Source organism: Phaseolus vulgaris, chromosome 8 (assembly GCF_051622355.1).
Source record: "Phaseolus vulgaris cultivar YP4 chromosome 8, ASM5162235v1, whole genome shotgun sequence".
Taxonomy (NCBI): domain Eukaryota; kingdom Viridiplantae; phylum Streptophyta; class Magnoliopsida; order Fabales; family Fabaceae; genus Phaseolus; species Phaseolus vulgaris.
Window position 1 is genome coordinate 13320794 of NC_143505.1, and position 6000 is coordinate 13326793.

Below are 6000 nucleotides of genomic sequence, written 5' to 3' on the forward strand. Positions count from 1 at the left end.
ATGGAATCAACTCCTCCCACCTCAAAGAGAGTCAAAACCAGGGCTGTAAGGTCTGGAGGAAGGCTAGAAGGCTGGCTTTCTGGATAAAATGATCTTATTGAGAGGTATAGGTTTGAAACAAGCTCCAAAGTGAGAAACAACCCCAAGGTTGTGTGCTTTGATTGGCTGAAAAGCCAAAAGCTTGATAATGTAAGGAGACTGCTCAAAGATCAATCTCTCAGAAAGTTCCTGGAGATGAAGGGAAACATCTACCCAGATTTGGTGAGGGTGTTCTACATAAACCTAAAGTTTGAGGGAAACAATCTAGTTTCTCATGTGAAAGGTGTAGAAATGGAGATAACTCATGAAGTATGGACTGTTGTTGCTGGTCTCAAGTTCTCTGGCCTTAGAATCAACAAAGGAAATCTTGGTGTAGTGGAGGATTTTAACAAAATCCAATATTACAAAAGTTGCTTGAAGAATCAACATGCTCAAGTGAGAACATGCTCGGTTGGAGGTCTAAGGCTTGATGAAAGATTGGTTGCTCTCATTGTGACTTGGATTTTAACTCCAAGGGGGAGTAATCATTCTGCTCTTACTGAGGAAGATCTGGTATATATTTTCTGTATCATGAAGAAGATCAAAATCAATTGGATCCACATCATCAAAGAGCACATGCAAAAGGCTACGAGGTTAAGTGACTATCACTATCCATGTTCCGTCCGGTTGACCGGGACGTCTTCGTGCACGACCTCAACCGTCAGCTAGGAACTCCTTCCCACTGGTTACCTGTGGATTCTTGCAAAAAAGAGGACAAAGAGGCGCCCTAGCGGCTGTGTGCACTCCGACGCTCAAGTCAGCCAGCAAGAAACACCAAAAACTGTCCACCCACGTCTCTGAGCACCGCGTATGGCACTCTGAAGGTGGTAAAAGAACTGTGTATATGTGTGTGTTATCTCTTTCAGGCAAAAATATTCCCCAGTCACTTGTACGTAACCTTGAAGCACGAGCAAGCAACTAGAGAGTTCTCTGGTAAATTTGCCGAAAGTTCCAACCCTTTTTCCAACATTCTCCGCGCTATTGAAACTACCCAAGCATTTAAAGCACCTTAAAGCGCTTTTAATCACAAACGTAACGCACTCATTAAAGCGCTTAATTAGAAAACGTAGCGCATTTAAGACGTTTAAACGCTCAGGAGCCATTATAGTACCTGAATGCTCGAAAGGGAAACTGTATTGAATGACTCTTAATTACCTGGCACCTGACTAAAGGGTGTTTCCATTCTGACATGGCTGTTGTACACGTGGAGGGCCTCACGATGCCTTGACCCCATCTGGGGGCGTTTCTGCCCATCTGGGGACGTTTCTGCGTGTGAGTCCTCCTGCTTGGGAGTGCTACTGCGCTAGGGGTGACTTTTTGGGTGCCAACTCATGCCCCCAAGTATCTAGCCACTTACTTTGAGAGCGTATCTGTCTTCCTTTTGTACCCTGCACCCGGTTGCCCTGGGCGTGACTTTCCTCTTGAGTCGTATCTGCCCCACGGGCGTCTCTGGGGCGGCAGGAGCACTTAACGAGTCAGGCTGCCCTTCACTGGTACTATTACTATGGCCTCGAAGCCACCTTTTCCTTCTCTTTATCGCTGCCCCGTGCTATTGGGACCTGAGGCCTTCCCTCGGCGTCGCTCCCTCCATGGTCTTTCCTACCCATGGGTATCGGGGAACCACACCGTGATTGCCTTACTTTAGCACTGTTTGATCTGGCGACGCCCTGATTGGGCGACGCCTTCACCTAGGCGACGCCTTGCCTTGGCGACGCTTCCTCTTGGCGTCTCTCCAGCCAGGCGACGCCTTGCGTTGACTTTGACTCTCCAGCCGTTGACTTTGACCTTGACTTAGTCAACGCCCGGATACTGGACGGTACAATCCATATGCTGTTTTAGTATCTAAATTTCTACTCTATTTTGAAGTGAACCTTGAAGATGAAACTTCTGAGTTGGTCAAGTCAACTAAAGAGTTGAACAATGGATCACTCAGCAAAATGGGTTTTACCAAAGTAGGTGGAAAATGGATTAGCAAAGATGGTGACCATGATGCCTCAACTAGTGTTGCTGCTGATCTTGAACAAGATGAACCTGCTGATATGGATGTTCAACATGAAGATCCACCTGAAAATTATCAAAATGCTGGACCTAGTGCTGGTGCTGGAAATCAGGAAGATGGAATGTCAACCATGTCTTCTTTTGAAAGAGACATGGTCAATAGGCTTGATAGTTTTGGGGAGAACCAAAGGAATCTTCATGATCTGTGTGTAAGCAACTTCCAGAACATTGATAACAGGTTCAACAACATGGATGCATGCTTCATGTCTTTGGATGAACAGATTGAGGCTTTCCAGAACCAAATCTTTGATCTTCAGTTTGCTGATGATGAAGAATGAAGGAAAAACAACCGATTGGTGTATCGAAACAATCAATTGTTTTTTGTGCTTATATCTGGTTTTTAAATTTTTCTTCTCTTCTGCGGTAGTTGTTTTAATTCTGATGTAATCAAAACAATTATCTCTTGTTTTATCTCTTCTTTTGTCTATTTGTGAAGACAAATAGGGGGAGATTTATATGTTGTGTTTAAGTTTCTATTTTTTTAGTTGTTAAAACAGTTTGGATGAGTAATATTTTCTGATATTTTGCTCTGAATACTAGTACTATTTATCTGTACTAACCAAATATCAGAAGTTCTATGTTTTGCTTAAAACGGTATCTTGCAAGAACTGCTTCAGATTCAACCAGGTACAACACAAGCATAAGGGATTTGTCTTCATCAAATAGGGGGAGATTGTTGAACCAAGTGGTGTTCAAGCTTTGAAGAATCCAAACCCTTTGAAGGATGATGAAGCCTTTGCTGTGCTTGGTGTTGCTGTGCTGGTTTAGTATAGTTCTGGGTAGTTTGAATATTGTAATCCACCCCTTGATCGAATCTAAAGCATAAGCATCTCAATCTTTGTGAAAGTAAAATGTTTTCAAACTAAGTTAAAACAACCGATTGTGTTGTCGAAACAACCAATTGTTTATACTTGGATGTTTTAAGAAAAAGATTGAAAACTGTTTTTAAAATGGTTGAACTGTTAAGAACCAAAACAATCGATTGATTCGAAGAAGCAACCGATTGTTTGTTTTGGGACCATAACAGAAAAACTGTTTTATCTTTGATTGAGCATTAAATGATTTAACTGCTTACGCTCCAGTCATTAAATGCTTTAACCAATCTTTTAATGCAATTTAAGAGTTTGTTAAGATTTGATAACAAACTACATCTTTGAATAAATTCAGAAAAACATATTTGACAATTAATCTTTGACAAGTTTTTGCTAAGAGTTTTTGAGTTTTTCAAAGAGCTGAGATTGCTGAAAGTGATGGATTGATCAAAGTTGTGGAATAGGATTTTGCTTGTATTGATTTCAGATTATCTTCTGTAACAAGTTTAATCCTTCTACTCTGTGAAAAATTTTTCGTTTCTGTGTTTGCTGAGATTGGCTGTGTGTTCTTGAGGGGATCAAGATAAGCAATCTTAGTGTTGGTGTGTTGGCCAAGGAGAGTGTGTCTTGAGGTGTTCAAGGTCATTCTCTTGGTTGTTGTGTAAGTGATCAAGTTGTGATTGCTTAGTGGATTTCCTCAGGGTTTATGAGAAGACTGGATGTAGCTCTGGGTTTGGAGTGAACCAGTATAAACATTTGTATACAATCTCTCTATCCCTATCTCTTTAAATTCAGTTTTGTTTGTTGTTTACTGGTATAAACAACCGATTGTTTCTGTGAAACAACCGATTGTTTTTCTGGTACTGCTGTGTTGTTTGCTGTTTTTGGTAAACTGAATTTCTTATCAATTGTTTCCTGAGATAAATTCATTCTTGTTTCTAAAGTTTGCGAAAATCTTCTTTAAACAATTCACCCCCCCTCTAGTTTAAAGCCATCCATTCTAACAAATAAATTCTGAAGCAATACCAATACAATCATGAATTTGTCTGCCCTACTCAAACCCATATTGATTAGGAGAAATGATTTTAGAAGCCACCATAGCAAGTTTATTTGCCATTATTTTGGAAATGATCTTAAATTTGAAATTGGCAACAACAATAGGTGTGGAATCTTTAATGGAATCAACACCTTAAATATTAGGAATGAAGGAAACCACATTACTATGTTGAAGCTGGAGGAAGCTTCTTCCCTACCAAGGCTTGATGAGTGTTTGATGAAGAAAATGGCTTGAGTGCTTTGAAGATTGTAATAGGTTTTTAGATTCATTTGTAATTAGGCATGTAATTGTGTATGATTGCCTTTTGCTGTATAACCTATCCTAGATGCCTAACCAAGCCTAGATCAAGCACATGATGTGATTAAATGGATTTTGAAAATATTTTTAAATGTTTTTAAAAGTTTTAAATCAGTACAAAAATAAATCTGTTTTATGGAGAAAGAATCGGTTTATTTCTTCTCTGTTAAAAAGCTTTTCTAAAATTCTGTTAGGGCATCAAGGCAAAGCTTAGTTAGTTATTTCAGTTAATGCTGAGCTGGCTTGTTTGCTATAGTTTAATCTGTTTCACTGTGAAAGAACAGGTTTATTCTTTGGTCTGCTGAAGGGTTTTTTCACAAGTTAGTTAGGGCACCAAAGGTACAACTCAGACAGTTATTTCAGTTAGCTGAGTTGGCGGTTTTCACAAAATAAACCTGTTAAGTTCAAAAATGAATCTGTTGTTTTCATAACTGCTTTTCAACTGTTTTTTGAAAAGAAGTTAGAAACTGTTTTCTATATAAAGAAAAGTCTATCTCACATGAGAGTGAGCTGAGAAATTACGTTTTTGGCAGAGATCAAACAATTTCCATGTGAGAAGAAGGATTGAAAGATTTTTGAAAGGTTTTCCAAAGAGATTTTCAAGTGTGCTTGTTCTAGGAAACCTTTGATCTTGGTGAAGGTGTTGGTGCAGTTCTGCAGCAAATTGAACTACTGGTTTTGAGTTCTTGCATCTTCTTTTCAGGTGTAATCTTTCCTTTATTCTGTTTTGTAAAGGTGTAAGTGTTAGTCACTCCTTGATAGGGTTTCTTGGAGTGCAAGGTGTGCTGAAATAGGGTTTTTCAGCATTGTGTGTGTTGTTCTTGTAGTGTTCAAGAACTGCTGTGTTTGTAAGTAATTGGTACTGTTCTTAGTGAATTCCACCTTGGGGTAAGGTGAGACTGGATGTAGCTCTGTATGAGTGAACCAGTATAAAAACTTGTGTGCCTTGTCTTCTCATCCCTGCACTCATTTCTGGTTTTACTTAATTCTGTCAAGAACTAAATTTGTTCTTTTGAAATTGAATCTGTTAATTCTGGGTTTAAGTGAAAACTGTTCTTCCTGATTTGTTAAAGTCCTCTGATCTTAAACAAGGTTGCTGTATATAATGGTTTAAGTGATTTGTGAACAAACTGGCCATTCATTAAAATCTGAGAAAGGATCATTCTTCTTAAAATCTTGTGTTGAGTAATTTTGTTTGATTTCTAAGCATAGCTGTATCCTTCATCCTCACAATATTAAGCTGATCTGGTTCTGTTATATTTCTCTGTTGATCACAATTTTATATTGAACAAATTCAAATTGTGCCAAGAGTGCTCTGAAGAATCAATTTGTTTCATGTAAAAACAATCTGTTCTTTTTGCCTCTCGAATACTGAAAAATTGTGTGTTCTTGCGAAAATTTTATAAGCTCAATTCACCCCTCCCCTCTTGAACTTAGACACTAATAGACCCAACATACTATTCATCCTAGGAAGAATCCAGTTTTGTTTAAAAAACTATTGAACAACTTTGCAAACATCTATCCCAATAATCTCCCAGCAAGAATAAAAAAAAACAACATTCTTGATTTCCAAATAATCAGGGCATTTAATCAACATAATATTCTCCTTAAAGGAAACGCTCCATTTTAGCAGTATTTTGTTGGCAAATAAGCATATCAAGAACTAGCGAACTAACAGTCTCTAAACTTTGTTGAATA